Source organism: Calidris pugnax, unplaced genomic scaffold (genome assembly GCF_001431845.1).
Source record: "Calidris pugnax isolate Ruff unplaced genomic scaffold, ASM143184v1 scaffold228, whole genome shotgun sequence".
Classification (NCBI taxonomy): domain Eukaryota; kingdom Metazoa; phylum Chordata; class Aves; order Charadriiformes; family Scolopacidae; genus Calidris; species Calidris pugnax.
The window spans coordinates 573,461-601,318 of record NW_015091017.1 but is presented as its reverse complement, the minus strand read 5'-3'; the positions used below and the strand labels follow the sequence as shown (position 1 = coordinate 601,318).

General features: G+C 50.7%; 1 long non-coding RNA gene across 3 annotated transcripts; it reads left to right on the top strand.

Annotated features, from left to right (window-relative positions):
- Window positions 1-1,084: 1,084 nt before the first annotated feature.
- On the top strand, window positions 1,085-26,514 carry LOC106896068. Of its 3 annotated transcripts, XR_001413567.1 has the most exons (4): window positions 1,405-2,274; window positions 2,487-2,593; window positions 5,509-5,675; window positions 26,394-26,514. It is a non-coding gene; the product is annotated as an uncharacterized LOC106896068 (long non-coding RNA). The 3 variants fall into 3 exon arrangements; XR_001413565.1 differs by lacking the exons at window positions 1,405-2,274; window positions 2,487-2,593 and adding an exon at window positions 1,085-1,189; XR_001413566.1 differs by lacking the exon at window positions 1,405-2,274 and having other exon boundaries at window positions 2,335-2,593.
- The last annotated feature ends 1,344 nt before the right edge of the window (window positions 26,515-27,858 follow it).

Sequence of the window (27,858 nt, the reverse complement as noted above, 5' to 3'; positions counted from 1 at the left end):
CAGGTGGAGGCCAGAGCAGGGAAGGCCAACCCCCATTGATATGTGGGGGCTTGCGCCTGTCCCCGTGACCCTCCTGGTGACACCCCAGAGCCACCTGGGGCTGCCTGTGGGGCCCAGTGCTCCGAGACTGCTCACGGACAGCTGTGGTGCAAGGCCACTATGAAAGCAAGCTGGTGTTTTTTGGGAAAGCTGTTGACCATTGGTTGGTCAGTCAGTCTGTCAGTCAGTTGTCAGTCAGTCCATTGGTCAGTCAGTTGGTCGGTCAGTCAGTTGATCAGTTGGTTGGTCAGTTGGTCGGACTGTCTGTTGGTCAGTCAGTCAATCAGTTGGTCAGTTGTTGGTCAGTCAGTCCATTGGTCAGTCAGTTGGTGGGTCAGTCTGTTGGTCTGTCAGTCTATCAGTCAGCTGTTAGTTGGTCAGTTGTCAGTCAGTCAGTTGGTCAGTGCGTTGGTCAGTCAGTTGGTGGGTCGGTCTGTTGGTCTGTCATCAGTTGGTTGGTCAGTCTGTCTGTCAGCTGTTAGTCAGTCGGTCAGTTGTTGGTCAATCAATCAGTTGGTGGGTCGATCGGTTGGTCAGTTGTCAGTCAGTTGGTCAGTCCCGTTGGTCAGTCAGTCGCTGTGTCAGTCAGTTGGTCAGTCAGTCAGTCTGTTGGTCAGCCAGTTGGCTGGTCAGTCGATCGCTTGGTCAGTTGTCGGTTGGTCAGTCCGGTGGTGGGTCAGTCTGTTGGTCTGTCATCAGTTGGGTTGGTCAACTGAGTCTGTCAGTCATCTGTTAGTCAGTCAATCGGTCAGTTGTCGGTCGGTCAGTTGGTGGGTCAGTCAGTCGGTGGGTCAATTGGTGGGTCAGTCAGTTGGTGGGTCAGTCTGTTGGTCTGTCATCGGTCGGTCGGTCAGTCAGTCAGTCGGTGGGTCAGTCTGGTGGTGGGTCAATCGGTTGGTCAGTTGGTTGGTCAGTCAGTCAGTCCCTCCCTCCCAGTGACCGGATTTCTCGAGGGCCTGGCACCTGGGCGGGGCTGGTGTCGGCTGCCCGGGACGGGCTGTTTGACCCGCACCGAGAGGGCCTCCCGGGCCCCGCCGGCCCGTCCCGGGACACCCGCCGGTTGCCGGTTGCCGGTTGCCGGGCGCCGCCTCACAAAAGGCGCGGGCGGGGCCTGGGGCGGGGCCGGGCGGAGCGTGCGCGGTGCGGAGCGGTGAGTGAGGGCCGGGGAGGGGGGCGCCGCCATGACACCCCCGGGGGTCGGGCTGCCGCTCGGGGTCGGGGCTGGGGCTCTGCACGGAGCTCTGCCGCCGGAGAGTGTGCTGCCGGTGTCCTCCTTTGAGGGGAACCGGCGGTGAGGCCTTGCCGGGGCGCGGGGGCTGCCCGCCGCCCTGCTTGCCCGCTGATGGGGGGGCCGGCCCAGGCTGTGAGGGCGCAGGGCCCCGAGGGCCGGTGCTGGGGTGGAATAAGGGCGTTTGTCGGGAGCCCGGGGGGTTCGGCCCAGCCCCCGGCAGGGCCGGGAAGGCAAGGCAGGTGCCTGGGCTGTGGTGTGCTTGAAGTGACTGAAAATCGGGGCCCTGTGGCCGACCCGCAAAGTGTGGGGCAGGATGCCTGGACAGGCCAGAATCCCTTACACCCAGGGGTTTTAAATACAAATTTAACGCAACAGGAGCAGTTTGGATTCTGCCTTGAGCGTGAGGCCAGGCTGGGTCACCTCAGGCCCCTTTGCACCTGGGCAGTTATGGACTAAAAGTGTTCTGGTACCTTTGGTGTAGCTCTCGGCCATTAAAATGGATTTTTTCCTCAGGGTATGCACTCGGTAGTGAACACGAGGCCTGCATTTTAAAACTGTTTAATTATTTTGGTACAAGCTTGCATATGGCTCTCTTGCCGGAGAACTAGTGAAATTACATGTTGCACAAAGCCAGGGAGTGAAAACTGAGCAAATGGGATTTTGTACATAAACACTATTTGGAATACTGCCTTAAAATGTTTAACTTCAGTGGTTGACTAACACTCGCATTAGAAGTAATCTTTGACAAATAATCAACACTACCCGCCTCGCAAGATGGCCTAGGTTTACCCTAACGAGTTCTGTAGGCACAATTTCTTAGGGGCAAGTTATTTATTTTCCAGTGTTTTGCTGATAGAGCTAACCTAGTACAAACACGGCTTGGAGGCAGAAAGTACGACTTCACTGATACTGCTTAATTTGCTTCCCGAAGCGGTGTGAGCGGCGCAGGCATTTCTGTTGGCAGAGCCGTCTGCCCGAGGAGGCTGCCCCAGCCCACAGCCCTGGTAGGAAACCTTTTAAGTGCAGATAAGTCTCTGTGGCGTTTAGAAGCCAGTGACACACCCTGTCGTTCACCGAACACGCTACCGCGGCGTTTCTGCTCTCTGTGCTCCTTTTGAATTCATTTGTGCTCTGGGAGTAGGATTATTAAGAGATGGACTTTCTTGGTTTTTTTTCCGTCTTTTCTCCCCCCCCAACTCTACCCTAAAATGACCAGCCTGGACCACGTTGGTATTTTTCAACGGCCTCCAAGGTGTTTCAATGGTGGAAGCATCCAAAAATAACTGCCCCAGAAGCTTTAATGTAGGAGCACAGCTGTCAGAGGTGAGATCAATTCTTGGGGTCTGCCATCTGTGTGACTGTGTATTTACTAGATTTGAAGGGGATACAAATAGGTTCTTTTTAAAGAAATCAGCTGGGAACTGGAAATTCCTAATGAGTTGTCAGACCAGCCCTCGAATCCACACCACCACACCCAAAAGCAACACCAGACCAGCGCTGGTGCTACCACCACCACCTTCTGCTTTTTTACACTTGAGAATTTCTTTAGCCTGAGCATAAACCACCTGAAAAGCTCTGCCCAAACCCTCTCTCTGCCTGCTCTTACCTGGAAAGGAAATGGAAGGCTGCTTCAATACAGATGTGGTCAAGCTGGGCAGGTGGGGTTGAAATCCCATCAGCTATACCCTGAGAATTTGCAAGGGAGTGGATTATTGGGATAAATTTAGGGATAATTAGTCAGCCTTTCTATGTGCTAATCCTCTCTGCTACTGACTCCCTCTGTGGCTTTTATAACCCACCTCAGCTCTCTTACCACTCAGCTTTCCCCTCTGAGAAATAGCGTTTAACTTGCACTCGTGAAGTAGGTGAATCAGCTTTAATTAAGATTTGTCGAGCGCTTTGTTGATAAGTTCCCTATAAAGGTAGTTATTATTTTTTATTAACACGCAGATATTCTTAGCACCTGAAGTGAAAAATGACACAACACTGGGGATCTTCTGGGAAACAGCCCCGTGAAAGGAGACGGCGCGTGCTAACGAAGGCTTTGTCAAATCTTTCCTGGCTGCGGTTCACGAGGCAGCTTGCTCCTAAAGCTCTGACTCAAAAAAGATAAAATCCTCTTGAGTCACTGGGAAATCTCAAATGTTCCTGGAAGTTAAGCCCTGCTTTTGCATAAGATTTGTAGATCTTAGCCCCTTGCTGGATATCTTGCGGCGCCTTTGGTCAGGGTTTGGTGCAGCTGTGTGCGTACGGCGTCAGCTGCGCCGGCACAGCTGTTCTGGCCCACTTTGAAACACCTTGTTTCAGTGATTTCAATTGCTTTCAGCAATCATTGCCTCAAATTAGCCTGCCTGGGGCAGGGAGGGCTTGCCCCTGTAGCTGGGTGATGACCCTTATGGGCTGCAGGCCGTCGTAGGGGTCGGTGGGGTTGTTTGGGGGGAGGAGGGAAGCCTTCCCGTCCCCACGGGAAGCCCAGGTCAGCATCCCTCACCCTGCAGCGCGTGGGAAGGCCGTTTTCATCACCAAAGTAGCTTGGTGGCAAATTGAGCTGAAGAGCTTCGTTTATGAAAGGTAATGAAGACGTGAATTGAAACGGTTACGACTACGCTCGTTCCGCGTTGCTGTGTGGGTGCCCTTTCGGCAGGATGAGGAGCTCTATTGTATTTTGGGGAAGAGAAGGCTGTTAATTTAGCTCTTAAGATGTCACTGCTGTAGCGGTGTAGGAGTGGCCAGATGGAGGATGCTAAATGAAATGCAGGGCTAGAAAAACCTTGTCCGTGCCCCTCTCCTGAGGCCAGGTGAGAGATACTCAGCTCTAGACCAGACAGCAGTGGATGTTAGTGCAGATCTGGACGAGAGGCATGTTCCCTCTGGGACTTGATGAAATCCTGATCTCACAGAACCTGATACCTTGTCTAATTCACCCGTGCAACCAATTAAGTGGGCTGCTGTGTCTCTTGCCTTCAGAGAATGGGGAGACCTTATTGTAAACAGCTGTTAAAGGCCAAACGAGAGCTGATAATGACCCTGGAGGGAAGCAGGGATGGGGAAATGCTTCAGCAGCTGCTGTGGAGCTGCACATTTTATACCACTGACTGTTCCACTCGTTGCCCAGACCCTTTGGTTTGTCGGTGACTTTCTTAGGGGTGGCACTGAGTGTGGCCTTCCAGTCCAGAATGAGGAATTTTATGTTCTTAAATTCCAGAATGATGTTTTAGTTCTTTGCAGCTGGAGCTGTGGTGTCACAGTGCTGAGACGTGTCACATTTTTCATCCAGTCCCTGACTTTCTTCAGTGTTGCCTCTGTCCAGAGAGCTTCCCCTCGTGCTGTATTTGTGTGCTCGATCTTTGGTTTTTTGCTGCTTCCAAGTGCAGTTCTTTGCATTGTTTTCCTTGCTTTTCTTTTTATTGATTCGCGAGTGGTTTTGGAACTTTTCTTCATTTTATCAATTCTCATCATGACCTCCAGAGTGCTTCCAGCTTTTAACTGCTGGGCATCCTTTCAGGTTTTATAAAAGTACTTTCTCTTTCATCGTTTGGGCCGTTAATGAAAAGGATGAATAGCAGCAGACCTGGACTGAGCTCCAAGGGCCCATACGTGAGGTTTTTTTCCTGTTGTGACGGGGAATTGTTGATACCTACCCCTAAGGTGTGCGTGGGGGGGAGTTGCTTTGTTGTGCTTTGGTTTGGTTTTTCTTACTTAGTAATTAGCACTGTGCCTCATTAAGGTAAGCTCACCTAGTCGGAGTCCCGTGGTTTGCCTGAGAATGTCAGGTGGATGGAATGAAAAGGCTGCTTTAACACCCTTGTGCTGGTCAGAGGCAGATCTCCAAAGAGGGGGATTTGTGTCCCATTTTTGAAGAGTCGGGTGACTCTCAAGAGCTTTCATGAACCTCATTTAAGTGGAGCTTCTCTCTGGAGCCCGCTAGGACTAGCATCACTCAGAGGCAGCCCAGTGGCTGCTCAGCCCTTCTTGCTACTGAGGGGTCCCCAGGTGTCTCTGCTTTGCTCACAGAGGGGTATGCATGGGGGGAATCCATGTCCATAGTGTCCTGCTCCCCTTTCTTTCTCTGTAGGTCTGTCCTCAGTGAGAGTGAGGCTTGTCTCCATGTGACTACGGTAGTAAAAAGACTTTTTTCTCCTCAAGCAATTCAAAGTTCCTTGTGTGGTTGCTCTGTTCTAGGGGAAAAATTACTCGCTCTGGAAGAATTAATTACACTCATTTTTATCCCCAAATAGTGTGTTGCTGTGGGAGCGCTCGCAGGATACCTCATTCCACCAGGGCTCTGCTGGTCACCTCGGCACAAACTAAGCTGAAGGAAGAGGAGCTGCTTTAACTGAAATTCATTTAACTGGAGAAAACCTCACTGTCCAAACAGGACCAGCTCTAACCGCCTCCAGGTTCTGTAAGTACTGAGCTGCTCTGGTCAGATTTTTGAATTTTAAGAGGTTGGTCCTTTTCTGAAGTGCACTTCCAGCTGCTGTGCCATCTTTCTTTGTGCATTGGTGTAACTATAGGGTGAAATTTGGGCCCCACTGAATTCAAGGACAACACAGGGTTCCTCTGTGGTTTTCATCTCTTCCCCTTCTTGAGGTTGGTGGCTTGAGGTCCTGGCCACAGCTGCTCGCTCAGGCTGTGCCTCAAGGACATGGTCCCTGGGATGGAGAAGCTGGGGCCTGTTTGTTCTCCTTTGTCGATCCATGGCTGATAGTGGCTGCTGTGACCACGTTTCAGTTCCAGGGGAGAAAACTCAGCCTCCTTAAAGCATTCCTCTTGGATTCTTCCTTCCTTCTCTCCGGGGGGCTGCGTGCTGTAGCTAAATACTGGTAGAAAGGTTGTGTTCCACTCTGGATTACAGCTGAATCTCGGTTGTGGATAAATTGCATCCCGAGCCCCCTTTGCAAAGCCCTTTGGGCTTTGTGGGATGCAAGAAGCTGTATTTTATTCTAGATGTGTGTTTTCTGATAATTCTATAGGATTTTCAGTGAGCAGGTTGTAAGAGTCCTGATTATACTGGTTCTCTGCACAGTTGGACTCTTTGCCCAGATAATTCAAAGACTGCTGCAGAGAGAGGAAAGGGAAGGTGGAAGGTATATGCCTTTAAGCATCTAAAGAAAAGGCAGGATTTTTTTAATGGCTGCCTACTTTAAACCCAAATAGTTTCTTTAATGAGAGTTTTTAAAAGTTTAACTGTTAATTTTAGAATTTTTATTTCAAGCATGCTTCCATAAAATTAACTTTTTCAATGTAGAATGCTTTAATGTCTTCCGTGTTGGTGCTCATTTGCAAGAAATCTCTGCGCAATTATTTCTTATGTACCAGTTAAATCTATCAGCCAACAGATGTCAAGTGTAGCAAAAATGCTATAATAATATTATGGTCTAATAATAGTGATAATGATTCTAATTACCTGGCGCGGCTTTTGAGAGAGGCGGACTCAGGAATTAGTGCAAAGGAGATGTTTAACCTTGAACTGCAGAAGCAGGACGCGTTCAGAGGCCTCTGGGCTCGGCGCCCCCTCCTCCCCATCGGACATCCCATTCCCTTTATTTCCTCCAGCAAATCAGGAGTAGCAGTTTCATAGAATCATAGAATCATAGAATTGCCCAGGCCGGAAGGGACCTCCAAAGGCCATCTAGTCTGACCTCCCCGCAGTCAGCAGGGACACCCCCAACTAGACCAGGTTGCCCAGGGCCTCGTCGAGCCTCTCCTTGAATATCTCCAGGGAAGGGGCCTCAACCACCTCCCTGGGCAACCTGTCCCAGTGCTCCACCACCCTCACAGTAAAGAACCCCCTTCTAATCTCCAATCTAAATCTGTTCCCCTCCAGCTTGAAGCCATTTCCCCTCGTCCTGTCACTGCAGGCCTTTCTAAACAGGCTCTCCCCAGCCTTCCTGTAGCCCCTTCAGGTACTGGAAGGCTGCTATTAGGTCTCCCTGGAGCCTCCTCTTCTCCAGGCTGAACAACCCCAGCTCCCTCAGCCTGTCCTCGTAGCAGAGGTGCTCCATCCCCCTGATCATCCTCCTGGCCCTCCTCTGGACCCTCTCCATCAGGTCTATATCCTTCTTATATTGAGGGCTCTGTTTTAAACATTCAGACCTCATTCTTGGTGCGGTCAGAGGTGGGGAAGAGTGCTGGCGAGTCGGCGATGAGCGCGTTTCTTGAAATACCTGTGATTGTGAAGCCTGGTCGTTTTTAAGCTTGTGCTGCAGTCTCGGTGCCCCGGTTTGGACGCGCTCACAGATTGCTCTCACCTGGGGAAGGCTGCAGGAGGCTCAGCAATCTTCAGCTTTTGTCCAAGCCGCTTGTGCTGCTTTTAAGTGGCAAAACCTCCCCGAGACAGCCTGGAACCCCTGCCTGAGTGCTGCTGGGCAGCTTTCGTGCTGTCGGCTGGCGGGAGAGTGGGTGTGAGGGTTCACAAGCGAGCGGATGGGGGTTGTTCATCCCGATGGAAGCTGTGGTGTGGGAGGCGAGGGGGACAGGCACCCATCTTGCTGGTGCAGGGGTGCTGTGCTGGCTTTGCCTTCCACAGCTTGGACCCGCACAGCCTTGTCGGAGTCTCCCCCTGCAGTGCAGAAAGGCGAGGGTTCACAAGCAAGCGGATGGGGGTTGTTCATCCCGATGGAAGCTGTGGTGTGGGAGGCGAGGGGGACAGGCACCCATCTTGCTGGTGCAGGGGTGCTGTGCTGGCTTTGCCTTCCACAGCTTGGACCCGCACAGCCTTGTCGGAGTCTCCTTCCCCAGTGCAGAGAGGGTGCTCTGTGTGCCAGCTCTGTTATCTCACTCCCAAAATCCCTCTGCCGCCCTATTTTTCCTTAGGAAGGATCCTGACCCACATTTGCTGTGTTTGGGTGGCTTTTGCCCAATGTTGTGACGTGCTGTGTGGTGTCTGGGGGTCCCAGTGCCCGTTGCTGCTGTAGGCCCGATAAGGCGACGCACAGTGCGATGCCCCTTGTCGCAGCTGTTTGTTTTGATTTTGTGACGTGGAGCTGGTGAGGAGTCCCTGATTCACCGGGAAGGATCCTTTCTGCTGAGGAAACCCTGCCTAGGCTGGAATTTGACAGCTTTCAATGATTATATGCCAGGCAGAACGTTTTTCCTCTAAATAATAGATTCACATGCTGATGAGAACTCAGCAGGACCTACGGGAATTGGGCTGTCAGTTGCTGGTCCCTGGCATGGGCAGCAGCTGTGAATCTTTTACTATCTTCCTGTAAAATGGATCTGGAGGTGCCCTTGGAAGGTTTTCTTAATTTCCAGCCTGCTCAAAGGCCAGCACGCTCTGCATCTCATGAAAGCCCTGCCTGCCAGTGCTGCTCACGCTCGGCCCATGCAGCCCACCTTTCTCCAGGGCTCACACCGATGAGACCTCTGGCAGCTTCAGCCTTTTCTGTGGGGAGGTTTGTCCTCTTGCTGGAGCAGGTACCTCCATTGGTGCATCACCATGGAGATGGGGCCCGAGGAGCTGCAGGGCACAGCCTTTCCCAGGCTCACGAGAAGAAGGATGCGGTAACGGGCTACACTTGTTTAGGGAAAATGATTTCTCAGAGTAAATAATTTGTCAAAGAACTCTTGGCATCGCCCCAGATGCTATTAAGGAAAAGACAAATCTTGGATCTCTTCAAGCCTGAGCTGTAAGGCTCATGTAATATTCACTTGCTTTTTAACATGCTGCTTTGCTTTGTTCAACATCAGGCATGGCTGCTACGACCGACGCTGACTCACTGATCTGCTTGTGCTTTTACCTGCCCTGAGAAACCAAAGCTCCCTTGGTTTTTCTCCTCCCTTTAAATATTTGCACGATATTTTTCATCCTGCCACAAGAGCACCTTTCTGCAATCTTTTTCTTGGCCCGTTGGGAGTCTGGATTTTCTGGTTCTGTTGCAAGGGTTCACTTCCTATGACTGGTGTGGCTCTGGCCGGGTTTCCACAGGGTGTGTAGATGCATTGAGCTTTGCTGCACGCGGAGGAGTGCGGGTACCTCCCTGGCATGGCAGGCTGGGCCAGTGCTTTCCAGACCCCCAACGAGCTCGTGCTGTCATCTTTGGGGGTCTGGGGACACTGCCCTTTCTGCTCACCTGGCACTGGCACACTCTTTCTTCGTCTGGTTTCTGGTACATGGAGAACTGTCTCGACAAGGTCTGGAAGAGCCCTCTGGCACCTCTCTGCCTCATTGCCTCCATGTCTCATTTCAGATTTCATCTGTAAACATCTCTTTGCCCTTGCTAAATGCTGTGTCTCTTAATTTCTCTCCGCAAGAGTATTATTTAATTTGTAAATGTTTTAGGACGTTATTTGAAAAATATGATATGAAGCTGTATTTCATTTACTGTAATGATCCACTAATGCGGGCATATTTCAAAGGCAGGCAATGCAGTACTGTGGGGTTTAATTAAATTTTGTTTTTCAAGTAAGCATCAATAGACAGACAATAACAAATGGTGGACAATATGCATACAGAACAAAGTCACTCCATTTTCTTTTCCAAGACTGTGGAAGTGAAAAAGTGTAGCCCCTAAAACGTACTTTGCCTGCTCACGGCTGTGGCTTTAGTGCAGTTACTCACTTTAGGGGGAGTTTTTCCTTCTTACTCCGACTTAATTAATTTTCTTGATCTCTTCCTGCCCACAAAATAAACTGTTACACTACAGAGGATTTCCAGCAGGAGCCTTGGGTGATCCAAGTTCTGCTGCCAGCTCTGGACTTGGTTTTGAATATTGCTTTCTTGCTTAATGCATTATGGCTTGTAGAGATGGATCCTCACCGGGGCTACAAAACCAAAGGGCTGGGTGTGAGGTTCTCGTTCCTTCGGGGGAAAACACGTTGTCTCTGGTGGCCGGACGTGGCACACACCAGCCCTGGCACAGGGAGGGAAAAATGATGTTGCATCTGGCATCATTGTACCCAAATCGGGAATAGGCAAGTGGCTCTTGAGTGCATTTTGTTCCTTTTTTTTCCAGCAAGCGTGGGGTACTCGAGGACAAAGTGTATGTGGAGAAGCTTGGAAAGTCTGTTCCACATCAGCAGGAGGTTGCTGGAAATCATAATGGCACTCACAAGTGGCACTTTTATAAGTTTTCTCGGGGTAAAGAAATTCATCGGTGATGATGTAAATGGCCTCCTTTGTTTGGGTTTGTGCGGAGCATGGCTTGAGGAGCAGAGTGGGATTGCTGGAGTATCCTTGAGTTCTGCCTGGTTTCTGGTGGCTTGTGTGGGTTTTGTTCTCTCTTGGTGTTTGGGAAATTTCCCGTTGTTTAGAAACATAACCAGAATTTGCTGAGGAAACCAGTGTGGGTGCTCTGGACTCCCACAGCGCTACAGCCCTTTGGTTTTTCTCTGAAATCTCTCCAAGTGGGAAAGCTGAAAAAAAGGTAAGTTTTTCAGAGGACCCCCCGGTTCTCTGTTCAGAGGGTTCAAGCTGTGTCCTGGATTGATGCTGAAAGCTTCGCCTGCTTAACCTGTCTGCAAAGGGATCCTGGGCTCTCCTGGTGCACGTCCTGGCTGGTGGGGTTTTCTGCTCTGGATGAGATGCTGGTAGGAAACAACAATCCTGTCCAAGTAAGGCTGGCAAGGCGGTGTCCTGTGCTTGATGCCAGTCCCTGTGGCTGGAGAGGAGTACTGGTGCAGATAAAATGGTGTCTAAATATAACTTGTCATGAGGCATCAGATGCTCTTTAAATTCTGGGAAAAAAAACCACAAACCAACCCACGCAGCTGAGGGATTGTGCTGGTACTGCCAATACCAAGGGGAATGCCCTTGTTCTTCCCTTGTTCCTTGCTTCAGGCTGCCAGGTTTTCCCTTTTCTCACTACTTCTTGTTGATACGCAGTGTCACTCGAGGCTCTGTTGCCGGGTTTTGGGGCAGTCAGGTGCTTTTTGGTAAAGGAGGTAACATCTGCTTCTCTTGTCCTTCCTTTGGATCCTTTGGAGCCTTTCTCCCGTTTGCTCTCACCTTGCGATACTCAAACCTCCTCTATGGGCTGGTCAAGCTTCCCATCCAGGAACCTCAGGCCTCTTGCAAGCAGTTTTTTCTGGGGCCATTATTAACCTTCTGTGGAAGGAGGGGTTGTCCTGACACTGGTGGGACTCAGGTGGCTGACCCCAGATGAAGCACGCTGGCATCTGAAACATCTGGAGCCAGTGGCTGGAGCTCTGGGCTGAGGGATTTGTCCTCTGTGCAGGCGTGTAGGCACTTGAGCCTGGTCTTTGCAGAAGAAGGTGAGCGATTTGGGTTCCTTACAGTACTGGCTGGCATGATTACATCTTACACATGTGGTCAGAGCAGGTTTAGGGGCCCAGCAGGATAACAGAGAGAGAACAATGTGCCCCAGCCAGCGCTGGGGAGCCCAGGGCCTGTGCTTTGGTGGTTCTTGCTGGACCATGCAGCAAACGGGGGACCCATGAGGGGCCTCAACACAACACCTGAGATGACCTGAGCCCAGGGCATGGGAAGCTGTGATAGTGCTCGGGTATGAACCAGAAAAAAGGCTCTAGGACTATTTAAAAGAAATTAAAAAAAAAAAGTAGTCTGTAATTCAACTTTTGGGGAATTTACTTCTCGTGAGGGAGCGTGGGGCTGGCTGGGAGAGGAGGAGCACTCCTCAGCCAGAGGATGATCCATCGCAGCACGGTACCACGCCGAGGCTCTCTGACAAACACGAGCCTGCTTAATGCCTCCCTGGGATGAGCGATGCGCTGCGCCGCCATGTGAGGAACGTCAAGTTTCTCCACTATGAGGAACTTCAGCCCAGAGTGATAATTTAAACACCAAATTCTTTTAAATAATGGATATTGTTGATGGCTGCCTCGTTTGGGTGTGCTGCACGGGAACAGATTGCGTTGTACTGATGTGTTTTAAAAATGAAAAGTGTGCTGGTCTCCGTAAGCGCTTGGGTCTGACACCAGCCAGCTAGGTTTCTTGGATTTCTCCTTTGGAGTTTGGCAGCCGTCTGCTTCAGGGAGTACAGTGGTCTCAGAAGAGTTTATTTGATCTGACACATGACAAATTGTTTCTGCTGGCGGGTACTTCAGGCGCAGTCTGTTCGCTGGCAGCCGTGGCTTTGCGGGCACCGGGGAAGTTGGGGAAGACAAACCTGCCCTCCTCCTCCTCTTCCTTCTCCTCCTCCTCCTCCTAGAAAGCATCAGCAGAGGGAGCGTTGCTTTAGCCCACCCCCCCATTCCAGCCTCCTTTTTGCTGGCTGTTAAATTGTGCTATTTGCATAGATTATTAATGTTGCTTCTGTGCTCGGTGTTGCTGCAGATGTGTTTCTGGTTGCGCTTTGGTGTGTGGGGCAGAAGAGTGTTTCTGGAACTGGACCCAGTTGCCATTAAAGACGTTTTGTTAAGTTGCTTTTTTTCAGGGCACCCTTTTAACTCTGTAATGAGGAGTGGAACAGTGCATTCCTCAGCAGAATAAAAAGTACATGTCCCCTGTAAGATACTGTAAATACATTTTATCTGTTCTATTACCTGCAGTTTCGAGAATGTGTCCCCTAAGCATTTTAATCTTGTTTTCCAGAGTTATCTCAGGGTGAGGAATCGCTCCTATTTGCCACTTTGGGAATAATTACTGTATTCATTAATTTCTTCTTTTTCCTGCTGTCCATTTATTATTGCTTCCGGGAGGAAAAAAATCCAAACCCTCTCTGTAAATCTCCACCGAAACAGGACTGGCTGCTTGATTAGAAGGAGAGTTCTGTGAGCTAGAAATGTGTTTGTGAGAGAGCATGGGGTGCGTGGACAGACCCACCGGCGTGTGCCGGCCTCTCCAGCGCCGTTCGGGAGCACTTGGGCACACAGAGCCCACCAGATGCCCAGGCTGGCTCCTTACCCCGTGATTGAAGAGGCAGCGTGGTTCTGGGCAGGGGTGGCACACCTGGGGCACTGTGATAAGGCAGGAGCCTGAAGGGCAGGTCTGCTCAGCCACCCGAGCTCTGCTTTGCCTCCTGAAGTGCTTTGCCTGCAGTCCCTGGCTGCTGTTATGAAATAGAAATTAGCCAGGACAATAAGGGAAAGCGGTTCATCAGCTGGTCCTCCTTTGTCCAGCAACTAAAAGCTACTTCAGAGATATTTTTTTTTGTGGAAGTACTGTTTGCTTTGGTCCTTTTTTGCTCTTTCTTTAAGGACAGACTGAAAGAGCTGCAGACTAGAGGCCACTGTAATTATTATTTCTTCCTGAATAACAGAATAAATGTGCTATTTAATGCATAAATGGCAGGGTCCTTGCCTCAGAAAAAATACGTGGCCTGACCCTGATGCTGCAAACTCTCCTACACGTGAGTAACTGTCCCTGCCTGGTTCTGGGTGCACTGAGATTTCTCACTCCCTGAATTGGGGTCGGTGCCAAAACTTGTCTCCATGCATGACGTCTGCGGTCAGAGGGAGCCTCTGTCATTGAAACAGCCTTGAGTCCCGTGGCACCTTCATTTAAACAGCAGCTGATGTAGAAGCTCTCCAGAATAGTGTGTCCATCACGTGCTAAAATCCGCTTGCAGGAGGGGACAGCTGAAGCCTGTGGTCTTTATGGGAGAAGCTCCCTCTGTGGAAATGGGGCCTGGCAGTCCTGTGATGGACTTGCCGTCTCCCTTCCTCATGTGGCAAGATGAGGCTGAGGCACCACCAGGATGAGACCTCACCTGGAATACTGTGTGCAGGTCTGGAGCCCTCAGTATAGGAAAGACATGGACCTTATGGAGTGGGTCCAGAGGAGGGCCACAGGATGATCAGGGGGTTGGAGCACCTCTGCTACGAGGACAGGCTGAGGGAGCTGGGGTTGTTCAGCCTGGAGAAGAGGAGGCTCCGGGGAGACCTAATAGCGGCCTTCCAGTACCTGAGGGGGCTACAGGAAGGCTGGGGAGAACCTGTTTACAAAGGGCTGTAGTGACAGGATGAGGGGAAGTGGCTTCAAGCTGGAGGGGAACAGATTTAGACTGGAGATGAGGAGAGGGTTCTTCACTGTGAGGGTGGTGGAGCACTGGACCAGGTTGCCCAGGGAGGTGGTTGAGGCCCCTTCCCTGGAGATATTCAAGGAGAGGCTCGATGAGGCCCTGGGCAACCTGGTCTAGTTGGGGGTGTCCCTGCTGACTGCGGGGGGGTCAGACTAGATGGCCTTTGGAGGTCCCTTCCGGCCTGGGCAATTCTATGATTCTATGTAGAAGAAGCCGAAAACCCCTCCTTCCTGCATGGTGTTTGCAGAGGCAGGAGATGCAGCGACAGCCAGGACTGCCAAAGAAAGGACACTTTGTGGACTGGTGCTGCTGAGCTACTGAGATATGCCGGTCCACAAAATGGCTCTTTATAGGGTATTCTGTAAGAAAAGGATGTTCCTTTTAAAGTGGCTCTTGGTCCAAGCTCAAGATGAGAAACAGCAGGCTTTTGGACTGAAGGGTGCTGAGGTTATGAACGCAGTCGTCATCCTTTGGAAGAGAAAATCACAGAAGAAAACCACTTGCTTCTGATCACATCTCTGTTTTCCTCCTTCCTCAGTCTAGGATTTGGGCTGCTGGGGCTGAGGGGCAGCAGAATGGAGCTGAGGTACTGCTCCTGCTTGAGCCCCCCAGCTCTGAAGAGCTCAGGAGGGACCTGTGGGCTGGGGTCAGGTCCTGCTTGGAAGGTTTACTGCTCCTGTGTCTCTGTCTGTGACCCTTCCATGTGCACACCCGTAAGGCCCACAGTTGTGGTTCAAACATCAGTAGCAAAGTGGTAGCTCAAGCTTTTGCTGTGGAGAGGAGCCACGTGGACCTTGCAGCCTTCGAGTGCGGTGACTGGTGTGACTGACAGCACACGCAGGGTCCCGTGGTGGCCAAGGCATTCACAGAAATGCTGTTTCATAACCTCTGCTGGGATTCAGGAGACGTACAGAGGCAGGTTCCCTGATTTGTCACTGTGTCATAAGGATTTAAGGCTGAGGAGCTCTTTGAAGCACCAATATAGCCTGTTCTGCCATGACAAGATAGAGATGAGCACCAGCATGACTTTTCTTCCCCAAGGAAAACGCTCTTTTGCACAGATCACAAGCTGTGGCTCTTCTCCTGTTTGAAGAGACCAGACGCATCGCAGAGACGGGCGCTCTGTGCAACATCAAAGTCTGCCCGTCTGAAGCCGGGATGCTCAGGAACTCTGGCTCAGCATCCTTCGTGTCTAGGCAGCAAAAGGAAAGAAGGTCTCTGAACTAGGAGTCACTTTGGGGATCAAAGCTCTGCTTAGTGGAGGCTGATGAGGCAAAAGGCAGGATGACAGCAGGCAGGTCACAGCCCGGGCGGGTGATCAGAGCCATCTCATAACGGCAGTCGGGCCTCCAGAAGGGTCTGCCAAACCTCCTCCTCTGCTGGAGGACTTGGGCTTGCCTCAACCCCCGAGGAAGTGGACGTGCAATGTCCAGTGCCTCTGCGTGGCTGGACTAATTCTGCAACACCTGAGAGATTGTTCAATTAAAAGCACGGTGCACTGTCACATTTCAAACTGATTTTTCCATACGTTGCTACGAGTAGGGTCTAAAATAGCTCTATCTGACAGGAGAATTTTTCAGCTGTGCCCTCCTTGCATTTGGTGGTGCTTTGTGTGCAGGCGGTTTCCTTGCTTCTTCCCTGATTTTTATTAAGCTTAAAACAGTGCCCAAAGACTGGAGCATCTTGATCCTGGATGTGGCGTAAGCGCGTGTCAGTCTGTAACCATCTCACAAGCAGGCAAAAAACCCTTCCCCAAAGTAGAGGTGGCAGATGATGAGGAACAAGAGAGGGAAGGAATTATGTTCTCTTTCAGCTTCCCGTGTCTGTGCATCTACTTCTGCATTTGCAGCCCTCGGAGCTCTTTGCTATTTTAAATTTCCTTGGGAAAAAAGCCTGCTGAACGAAAGCTGCCTGCTGCTGCCTGGCTCTTCTGCTTGGCTTTTGGACTGGGGAGGCTCTTGTCCTCAGGGAGAGTTAGAGCTTTTTAATCTTGGTGGGAAATGCCTGGGTAGAGGAATGGAAATTGTGGTGAGAATCACTTCTAGATGATAGTACTGGTAGTCCTTCTGTTTTCTCTTCAGACTCGTTACTGTCCCAGAGCTTTTTTTAATTGCGTATGAAAGGCATCCTCTGAGGCCACTTTAAAAGTACTAAAGCAGTGAAAAAAATAAGCAAACTTCAATAATGCCTTTCATCCAAGCATGTGGAGATACTGCTGCAGACCTTAGTGGAAGGAGCCCTGCCATTCCCTTGTTGATAACTGTTGTGTCTGTGGCAGGAGCGGAGCAACTGAGCCCCAGTGTGGGAACCACTTCCCTGGATCCATGCAGAGAGTTGGGGCAAAGCCAGGAGCAGTCCTGAGGGAACCTGCTTGGGAGTGGGTTGTGTTCATCCCCAGAGAGTTCCTGGTGTCCCTTCAGGGGAGGGTTTGAGATTGTCTTCTTGGGGGTGTATTCTGGGTTTCGGTGCTGGTGGCCGACCTGGCAGCTCCTGGGTGGCTTTGGCCCATGAGGTGGATCCCAGTGGCTTTACAACTGGGAACTTGCTGCAAAACTGGAAGTGTGGGGGAGTCCAGTTTGCTTGCAAGGGAGGTCCTGAGCTGGGCATCCCGCCAGACGTCCTGTGCAGTTAATCCCATGGTTTGCAATGCCACATGAATTCATAGCCACAGCCCACGGCGGATGAGCCACACGTTTGCTGCCTGTGTGCTGTGCTGCTCCCTGCTGTGACCTGTCACGCTGGGTAAGAGCTGTCACCACCAAGGGAGGTGAAGAAATGCACTTTTCATAACCTTCTCAGCTCACCGTTTCTGGTGGATCGATGGGGCTGTTGGAGAAGCCCTTTGCTCGTCTGCTGTCGGGGCACCTCTGCACCGGGTGCTCCATGGGGCTGTGGCCGTGGGTGCCCTCCACTTGGGAGAGATGTCAATCCCAACAGGAAACCTCTGAGCTGAGCAAAATCCAGCAACAAGGGTCTTGGTGGGGACAGGCTGGGATATGGACACAGGGAAAAGATGTTTGCACTGGTGCAAACTGCACGGTGCTGCTGTGGGAGTTGTGTCCCCGATACCCCAGCGTTGGATTTCTGTAATGCTGAGCCTGAATTTTGCATGGTTTTTAAACTTCTTAATTGAGTCTTTTTATAGGGAGGCTGGCACCTGACGGGGGAAGGAGGTTGTTACTTTGGTGTGAGAGCCACGAGTGAACAGCAGGAACTTGGAAAAAGCAAAAAGCTGTGTTTCCAGAGTGGCTGGGGGTTTGCCAGTTATATCTTTGGCTCTTGGTGGGCCCAATGAGAGCAGGACATCACCGTGCCTGTCCCTGGTGGTGTGTGTTTTCTTTCCTTTAGATTCTCCAAGCTGGGGAAGGCTGAGGGGGTAAAAAAAGAAATACAGATAGATATGTGTGGGGGGAAAATATCACTCATTTTTATGTGCTGTGCATGGGAAATTGCAGCAAGGAGCAGAAGGGAACAGGTATGGGGAGGAGGGAGGTGTTTTCAGGAGGGAGGCAAGAGATTGCCCAGAGAAGCTGTGGCTGCCCCATCCCTGGAGGGGTTCAAGGGCAGGTTGGAGGGGGCTTGGAGCAACCTGTTGTGGTGGGAGGTGTCCCTGCCCAGGGCAGGGGGGTTGGAACTCAATGATTTTTAAGGTCCCTTCCAACCCAACCCATTCTGTGATTCTAAGAGCTGTTTTGTGTGGTTGAGGTCAGGCAGTGCAGCACCTTTCAGACAGGTGTTTGTCCTGCAGGTCCCCGTGCATCTCTTATCTCCAGGCAAGTCCTAAATGGGTGCAAATAAGCCCCCTCACTCTGGTACAGACTCGAACGTGTTCGTTAGCCCCGAAGCTCGGCAGAGCGAGGGTGTCATATGCGTGTGCAGGCAGTCGTGGAGCCCTGCGAGAGCAGCTGTCGGAAATTCAGATGGATTCATTATTTATACATAATAAATGTTAAATTCAGTCCTCTGATCTCTGAGGCACAGTCTGGTTTTGTGTGCTTCATCCTGAGCAGAGCAGAAGGTCCTGGACCCAGGGCTCTTTGGCATGAGGTGGGGGTCCAAGGAACACTGGAGACTCACTGGCTGCAACCCCCGGAGTCGGGGCGCTTGCTGAGCTGTGGTGGAGAGTGTCCCCCTCTGCCACCACCCCTAAGGAGCAGGCAGAGAGGACGATGGCAGCCTTGCTCAGACTTCAAACTGCCAAAGTATAAAGCTGTGCTCTCGCCCTCTGGAGAGCAGCGTTTTCTGTGAACACTGGTTTCTGAAGGAATTCATTAAGTCAATTTAATTGATAGACTAAATGATGTTTAATGCTAAACTGCACAAAGTTCTTTGGATAAACAAGAGGGTTTGGAGTTGCTGTGGTTGGGTAGAAGGGGTGATGCCAACTTTATCCATAAATGACCCACGACAACCCCCTTCTCTGCCCCTGTGTGGAACTGCAGCTGGTGGCAGCAAAGCCACCGGGTGCCAAAAGCTGCCCTCCCCATGCCCGGGCACTGCGGTGCCATCTCCTGTCACTGGGGACATCCAAACTCTGCTCTTGCTTCTTTTGGCACCCAGCAGTGCTTGTAGGAAAGACCAAAGGTGGTATCGTAGCCAAGCTGCCTTTAGAGGGGCCAGTGTTAGCTGATAGCTAAGCAGGTAGCCTGGAGGCATTATTAATATTAATTGTTATTATTTGTTAGTGGCAGTTATAAAAGTTGTACGATTGCACCGTAGATGCCAGGCTGTGTAAGCACGAGTTTCTGCCATGGTTATCCTTCTCCTCCCTCCCCATCTCCACTGCCCCGTGTCAGAATTTCCCCCCATGCACTGGTCCCAGTTGAGGGAGCGGGACCCGCTGCTTGGTGGCAGGCTGTGTCTAACCAGCAGAGCTCGAGCTGCCATTTATTCCTGTAAACCTGAAAGCGTGGCCTCCTTGCTGCGTGGGTTCTCCGTAGGCAGCCAAATACGGGAAGGTGTTCCCACAACTTTTCCCTCATGTAGGAGTGTTTTTAACATGCCAGAGCAGAGTCCGGGTAGGAGTAAACCATGAGGAGCAAGCAAGAAGAATAAACGTGGGTTTTTTAAACAATTTCATAAGCAGCGTTAACGGGACGGTCTGTATCGCAGCTGCACCCTCTCCGCTGAAATCCTGGTAGTGAGAGGGTGTTTGCAAACCAGTGGTGCTCACTGCCCTGTCTCACCCGTGCATGTGGGCCTGCATGCCCAGGTGGGACACTCCAGCAAGGATTTGGGGGCTCTCAGAGCAGTGGGCTCCTGCGTGGAGCTGGGGACCTTTGCTGGAGGCGTGAGTGTGCTTTCCCCACAGCAGGGTGCCAGGAGGAGTGGAGCTGCTGGGAGCAGACCTGCTGGGAGCATCCCGATGCCAGAAGGGGATGCAACATCAGACCTCGAACAAAGCTGCGCAGAGCCTGCATCCACTCCATGTGGTGGGTCCCTTCCTGGAGAAGTCTGTTCCTGCCCAATTTGTCATAGAATCACAGAATGATTTGGGTTGGAAGGGACCTCAAAGATCATCGAGTTCCAACCCCCCTGCCCTGGGCAGGGACACCTCCCACCAGACCAGGTTGCTCAAGGCCCCATCCAGCCTGGCCTTGAACCCCTCCAGGGATGGGGCAGCCACAACTTCCCTGGGCAACCTGTTCCAGTGTCTCACCACCCTCAGAGTAAAAAATTTCTTCCCGAGATCTAATCTGAATCTTTTTTTCTTCCAATTTAAAACCATTTCCCCTTGTCCTATCACTACACCTCCTGGCAAAGAGTCCTTCTCCAGCTCTTCTATAGGCACCCTTCAGGTAATGAAAGGCCGCTATAAGGTCTCCCCGGAGCCTTCTCTTCTCCAGGCTGAACAATCCCAGCTCCCTCAGCCTGTCTTCATAGCAGAGGTGCTCCATCCCTCTGATCATCTTTGTGGCCCTCAGACCAGCCAGTCCATGTCCTTTCTGTGTTGAGGACTCCAAAGCTGGACACACTACTCCAGGTGGGGTCTCACGAGTGCAGAGCAGAGGGGCAGAATCACCTCCCTGACCTGCTGGCCACACTTCTCCTGATGCAGCCCAGGACAGGGTTGGCTCTCTGGGCTGCCAGCGCGCACTGCCGGCTCATGGTGAGCTTCTCCTCCATAAAATCCTGGGAGAATTGAGGACAAACAAATTGGGGCTCCATCAGGAGCATCGTGCAGGTCCCTGAAGGAAGCTCCTCGTTAGGTTTGAATTTGCTATCCAGGACTCTTCTGCTTTGCGTAAGGTGACAGGTTCATTATTATTATTATTTTATTCTGGTTTTATTATTAATTTTTATTCAGATCTAGTTCTTTGATCAGTCAAGTGTATTCAGGTCTCTTCCAGCATCTTTGTAGTTTTAATATTGGCTTAATGAAGAGGAAAATTCAATCCTTTCACAAATGTCACTGATCAGGACCCATCGGTGACAGGAGGGAGCTCAGACACGTGGAGCAGGAGGTCCCCGGTGCTTCCAGATACCCCTTGATCAGCGGTGCTAGAGCCACAGCAGCTCACCTGGACACTGCACCCAGGGCAGGTGCAAATAATTGCTAGGCCTTATCCCAGGGAAGAAAAAGCATGAAAAGTAGATGAAGATGGCTTTTAAGGTGGGAAAAGTGGTGCCAGAGACAAGTCCTGTTCTTAGGGAAGGCAGTGCAAGAATGCTTGCGTTGTGCAAGGTTTTGGTAGCTCATTGTGGTTCTTTCAGCATGTTGCTGTCAGCTCACACCTTCCTGCTGGATCCTCCACATTAAAACGTGCTGCAGGTAACCATCTCCAGGTAAACACGACATGTGTGCTCTCTTATAAGAGCTGTTGGGTTTTTAATATGGGCAAATTGTCTTCTCATGGCTCCAATTTCCAGAGGAAGTCCAAGAAATTCATGCCAGAAGCCGTGGTTTGATGTCCCTGTACTGGCAGAGCAGGGAGAGCTGAGGCAGGTCCTAAGGACTGAGACCTTTTAAGCAGACATGCGGTCATCTGGGCTTGTGTCCACCAAAACATGAGTATTTCCTGGCTTCTTGTGGTTTGGTTTGTACATAACGGGAGCCTTTGTGTTTCTGTGCCTCTGGGAAGAAGAGAGGACGGTGGCATTTGCAGGCTGGTCCTACTCATCTATTTGGGAGCAGAGGGGTACGCAGACCCAACTGTAATTAATGGAAAAGGGTAGAGTGTCCTGTGGCCTCCTAGTAATCCTCTGTTTGTCCACCAGATGTTTCCTCTCTTACACACAAGCTGAATTTCAGATTAAAGCTCCTCTTTCTCCTGTGGCTGTAGCTGCGCAGTCTTCATCATTGTCAGGACTGCCAGCCACAGGACATTCCCAAGGCGTCTGACTGACACTGCTCTGCTCTTCACAGGAGGAAAATTTCGGGTCAGGTCAGCTAAATTTTCTTCTCTTTCCCTGTTGCACCTCCCATCCCTTGGCACGTCGTGCTGGTCTCGGCCAGCATCGTTAAAATGACATTGTGTTTGAATGGGGATCTTGACACTGATTGTAGCCTGTGTCCTGAGTGCAGCTCTTCAATCAGACATCCCAATTTACACGTCTGTCTTTAAAACAGTTTTCTTAACTGTTATTGCCCGTCAAACTTCGGCTTCAGCCTGAGAGGTTCTAAGTGCTTGGGGCTCGTGGTGTCACGGGTTCAGCTGAAGGGTGCTGAGGCTGTGTTCCTCGATGTCTTTCATCGTTTGATCGTTCTCCAGCGCTGTTCTACGCTCAGTGAGGGGAGCTCTGTAAATCGTTTGTGCTCGTAGACACATGATGTGCTGTTGGTGCTTCAGTTACCACCAGCCATCTTGACAAAGGGTGGCTGGACAGATACCTGGCCTGAACTAGTCGATTTGCAGAAAATTTTGCAAGAACTATCACGGGATCATGGAATTGTCAGAGTTGGAAGGGACCTCTAGAGATCATCTAATCCAATCCCCTGCGAAAGCAGGGTTGCCCAGAGCACATCACTCAGGAGCATCCAGGCGGGGCTTGAAGATCTCCAGAGAAGGGGACTCCACACCCTCCCTGGGCAGCCTCTGCCAGGGCTCTGCCACCCTCACCTCAAATAAGTTTTTCCTCATATTTGAATGGAACTTCCCATGTTCCAACTTGTGCCCGTTGCCCCTCATCCTGTCACTGGGAACCACTGGAAAGAGTCCAGCTCCACCCTCCTTCAGCCCACCCTTTAGATACTCATAAGCATTGATAAGGTCTCCCCTCAGCCTTCTCTTCTCCAGGCTAAAGAGCCCCAGCTCTCTCAGCCTTTCCTCATCAGGGAGATGCTCTAATCCCTTAATCACCTTTGTTGCCCTTCACTGGACTCTCTCCAGCAGTTCCCTGTCTCTCTTGAACTGGGGAGCCCAGACCTGGACACAAGATTCCAGTTGTGGCCTCCCCAGTGCAGAGCAGAGGGAGAGAATGACTTCCCTTGACCTCCTGGCCACACTCTTCCCTGTGCAGCCCAGGATCCCATTGGCCTCTTGGCCACAAGGACACATTGCTGGCTCATGGAAAGTTTGCTGTCCACCAGGACCCCCAGATCCTTCTCCTCAGAAGTGTCTTCCAGCAGGTCCACCCCATATTCCCATATAATTCCCATATTGCTCCCTCAATCTCTGGTTGAGGGCAAGGATTAATTTACTGCTTCCAGTTGACCGTAAAACCAGGGCCTGGCGAGGGGGCTGGGGAGATCCCTGGGATGTCCATGTTGCTCTCCTGGAGCTGCGGATCAGAATTCAGAGGAGGTTGGAGCTGGATCTGTTGGAGTGGCACGGCGTACGCAGTGTGGGCTTTGAGTTAGGACATGAAAGAGCGGTGCGTTCCCAGCAGCCGAAGGCATTAATGAAATATGTTCCTCTTACTGACTGGCTTTGAACTGTCACCTGTGACTACGGCAGCTGCGCTCACAGGGCTGTGCAGCACTTACTGATGCGCAGCTGGTAAAATCAGGAAAAATGGCCCTGCTAATAGAGAACATAATGGCACCGCTATTGTTTCTGCGGCCACCGGTGCAGACAGGGTTTTCTGGAGCCACGGAGCAGAACCTCCCAGCATTGTAAAGTCAAGAACAGAAGAGGAGAGGACAGCTACCAGGAACGGAGGCTTCTTTGGCTCTGACTCTTTGCTCTTTCCCTACTACCTGATTTTCTTTGATGAAAGAGGATTATTGGAAAAAAATAACCCACCCTGCTCTGCACAAGGGGAATTAGTGGTCCTCCTGTAGCGGTTCTGGTGCTGATGCTGCAGCTGTGCAGGGCGCTGCTGGATCCCAAAATGATGTCCTGAAATCAGAGCACATGCTCCCTATGCAGGTGGGGCCACGGTTACCACCCTTTCTGCTTTGCAACCTGCCGGGGTCGTTTCTAAAAATGTGTTGTTTCCACCTGAGATTCATTTTGGAAGGCCTCTCACACCCTCTGCGTGTGTCTGTCTTCAAACGAGATGTCAGCCTGCGCAGGCTTCTCTCCAGGAGCTTCAAACCCCCGTGTTTCACATGTTAGCTCCTCCTGCCTACCTGGGACCTAAGCAAACTGCTAATTGTTGTGCAGATGTCATCTTCCAGGCAGGCAGGAGGTTGTAGGCTTGAAAGAGGCTGTACTGTCATTTGCTACCAGCCTTCTCGGTACACGTGAGCTCTATTTTTATGGGAGTGCGCGTTTTCTTTCAGCCGCTGCTTTGTTGAATTTCTTTTTCTTCTTTTTCTCTTTCTATTTCCTGGCTTGCAGGTAAAGTTTTAGGGACACATCTATTTTTCATTATCTCAGTTTTGCCGCTTGTTTTATAACTGAAAAAAAACCCCACCAAACCCCCTGTTTCCTATGTAATAAGCAGCAGTTTGTTCTGAGATGAGTTGAAGGGGGAACCGTGTGTCGTGGTCAGTCTGAGATTGAGGTCCTGATGGTGCCATCGACCAGAAGGGCATGGAGATCTTCTGGGAGCAGATGGAGTTTGAGCCCCCTGAATTCTGCTCTGGGCTTTCCAGGTCGGGAACCTGGGTGTTGGTTGTAGCCTGGTTGCCCTGGGCCATGTCCCAAGTTGAGAGATGGAGGCTTTGGTCGCAGGTCTTTCATAGAATCATAGAATGGTTAGAGTTGGAAGGGACTTTAAAGATCATCAAGTTTCAGCCCCCTGCGCCAACTAGATCAGGTTGCTCCAAGCCCCATCCAACCTGGCCTTGAACACTTCTAGGGATGGGGCATCCACAGCTTCCCTGGGCAACCTGTTCCAGTGTCTCACCACCCTCACAGTAGAGAAAATTGAGAATTTTGGCTGTCTTCTGAAAATAGAGAACTTTTCTTGTGCTCTGGTTGTAGTTTAGGTTTGTGGGTCCTTGAGGTGGTTCTCTGACCCTCTAGAAAAGAGGATATCTAGCACTGGGTCAGACGTGCAAGGTGATACTTCCGTGCACGGTGTGAATTAAGCAGGGGAACTTGCTGTTGAGGGATGCTGTGGGTGTCAGAAGTCCAGGTCTGTTCCAAAAGCAATTAATGGCAAAACCAAGAATCCAGTTGGTCTGGATTTGGGCTCAAAGAGAGAGGCTGCTGTTCAGGAAGAACCTGGCTCAGGAGTTTTTGGAAGCTGAAGTGCATGAGATGTTATTACTGTTTGTGCTTTCTGCTCAGCTGCTCTTCCCTAGATGTCCACATCCATCACTGACCAGCGTGATGTGGTGTTTTGCCTCTTCTGGATCTCTTGGACTCGATGATCTCTGAGGTCCCTTCCAACCACCACAATTCTGTGATTCTGTGATTCTGTGATTCTGGTTTTGGCTAAAGCAAAAGCCAAGAAGGAAGAGGAAACATAACGGGGTGGGGAGACAAGATAGCAGTAAAGGGGTGGAAGGAGAGGACTCCTCTCCCTCCATGTCCATGAAGTCTTTTGGGGGCAGAGGTCCTTTGGTGACAGGAGCCTGTGACCGTATTTTCTGCTTTGTGGAATAGAAGATGGTTGCTTCAAGGAAAGAAAAAAACCTGTGATCTGATGTGCCATCCTGACGGACAACAAAGACAGAAAGAAAGATATTTAGGACTTCATGTATGGGAGGAAATTCTTTAAAACCTGGATAGGAGTAGGAGCAGACTTGATGGAGGGATGAGTAATGAAGGAGTGTTTGAACGGAACTAATCAGTCCCATCTTCTTTCAAAAGACCTCATTTAGTTTAATTTAGCAGCGTGTAAATTTAGAGCCAATCAAAGGAAATACTTCTCCAGCCTGTGTGCTGGCAGGCTGTGCTGTTCCCTACCCCAGCAGCGAGCTGTAGGTGGATTTAAAGCCTCGTGCTGCCAAGTGGTGGGACCACGCGTGTGTGTGAGTGTGGTTGCACACTCGGCGGTGGGGATACGACCTCGTACCAAGGGGACTGGCAGCCACAAGAGCAGGACACTTCTTTTTCCCCCCCTCTCTGGTTCATTCTGGTCTGTGGGCGACTGTTTGCCACGGGACTACTTCATGGTCTGCTGCGAGGGCAGGCAGGGCTGGAGGAGCCAGTCCTCTGAGCGGCAAGGGAAGGCCTTGCACAACTGCAGGAACCCCCAAATTCACCTCATTCACCTCTGCAAAACGTTGTTTTCCTCAAGCAAAGCCTACGTACTCATGGTCTGCTGCGAGGGCAGGCAGGGCTGAAGGAGCCGGTGCTCTGAGCGGCAAGGGAAGGCCTTGCACTGCTGCAGGAACCCCCAAATTCACCTTGTTCACCTTGTTTTCCTCAAGCAAAGCCTACATATGGATTTAGATAAACTCCCCATCCTTTGACAGCTGGTAGTTTTGGTTAATTTGAATTAATGCAGCTACTTCTGTGCTTAAAATGAGGCACACCCAGAAAAGGCCTTCGCAGGATTGCACTGATTTTTAGCTTTCCCTGTCATTGTCGTCTGTGGCACTGATGCAGTGATTTTAAACAAGACTTAACAGGTCTCTTCATGTTTTCCGGGAGATACATAAGCCCCTGCGGGGTCAACATAAGTTACTGTGTCGTTACCTGTCGTAAACTCCATTAGCAGTTTAAAATTGACACCCCTTGCGATTGGCTGCCCCCTCCGAGACCTGTGTGCTAACACCTCGAGGTGTTCTGAGTCCTACGGTGTCGCTTAAGCCGCAGAATGTCGCTTAAAGGATGCTAAAACCTGTGAAAACATGGACTAAAACGTTGTTGGTTTTGTTTTCCTTTGCTTTTCAGGCTGGTGGCGATGTCTCACTGGACTGGTCTCCTCTCCACCGCTCCCAAAGTCAACCTGCTGGTCTTGGTGGTCTCTGCGGTGTTTTTCTGGTCAAGCCTGAGCGACAGAGTTCCTGTAAGTGTCGAGGGCTCTGGCCAAGAGTCACACTTGCAGAGGGCTGTCCAGCCACCACAGCCTTTGGTGGGATGACAGCCCTACTTCATCCCTCTGTAGGGCCAAGTAGAACATAGCATGGTTGGTCAATCACCTCTTCTCAACAGCGGGTCTTCAATACCAACATTTCAGAAGGGCTTTTTTCTGAAGACTGTTTGCCTCGCCCCAGGAAATCCAGAATATGCTTGACCTGGAGGGTTTGCAATGGGAACAGTGCAGCTTGGGCAGCTCTTTTGTTTGCTAGGTGTCACTTTTTCTGGTGGGAGCTGTCACACGTTCCCCCCATGGCAAGAGGCAAAGCTAATTATGTGGTCTAGTGGCAAGAGGAGGGGAAGAATGTCCTCGATTAGCTTCCTAGCTGTGCCTCTGAGTCACCGCCAATGAGTCAGGCTTAGAAGAGCACCCTCTCAGGTCCTTGCATCCCATGGGCATGGATTTTGCTTCTTGCAGTGTTATTCTGGAGCTGCAGTTGAGCTGGGTTGACTCTGCCCCTTTGTGTGAAGCTACCCCAGGTTTGGACTCTGCCCTGAGCCCCAGGTGCCAGAACTCCCTGTGTTAGCAGATCTGGAAAGCTTCCTTGAGGAGCTCACGTGAGACACGCTCTGTAGCAATGGAGTGGTGGGTCTTTAGTTGTCAGGGGGTCTGACATGGGCTTTTGGGCAGGATTCATGCAAGGGGTGGTTGATTCTCCCCTCACCTTGTCCTGGGCTCATGGTGGCCATATCCCTCCTGTACTGCAGACAGAGTGCAGGTTGTCCCAGACCCTCCCTGCTGAGGCTTTTCAGCTCATTGCAGCGGATTTCAGACTGACAAAGCAAGGAGGCTTTTTGCCTTTGAGGAAATTTCCATTGTTCTTTGGAAAACATCTTTCTTTCTACTTTTTTAATTACAAAAGACAAACCAAAAAGGAGTCCACCTAATCCCTACGTAAATGAAGTATCTCTTGTGTGGTGTTGCCCTTTTTTGCTGGAAATAGTAATGAAAATGGGCTATTGCAAAGCAGTTGTGGGCCAAGCAGTGGCAGTAACATTTAAATGAACCGAGTCACATCCTTTTATCCTCACTGAATGTTTAGACCATGGTGCTTCTCTTAAGCAGAGCCAGTAAACATCAGCTATCTCCATTATGTGTTTCAACAGATACAAGACTCGGAGGCCCGGTGGTAAATTTACAATAGCCTGTATTGTTAAGTCCCTCTTGGATAATAATATAACAGCATAAATAAGCTAAATAATAACTGCTCTGACTCATTTATTTTAGTCCTGTTGAGTCTTGGCTCGGCAAATGTTAACATTGATTTTCATCTGCAGA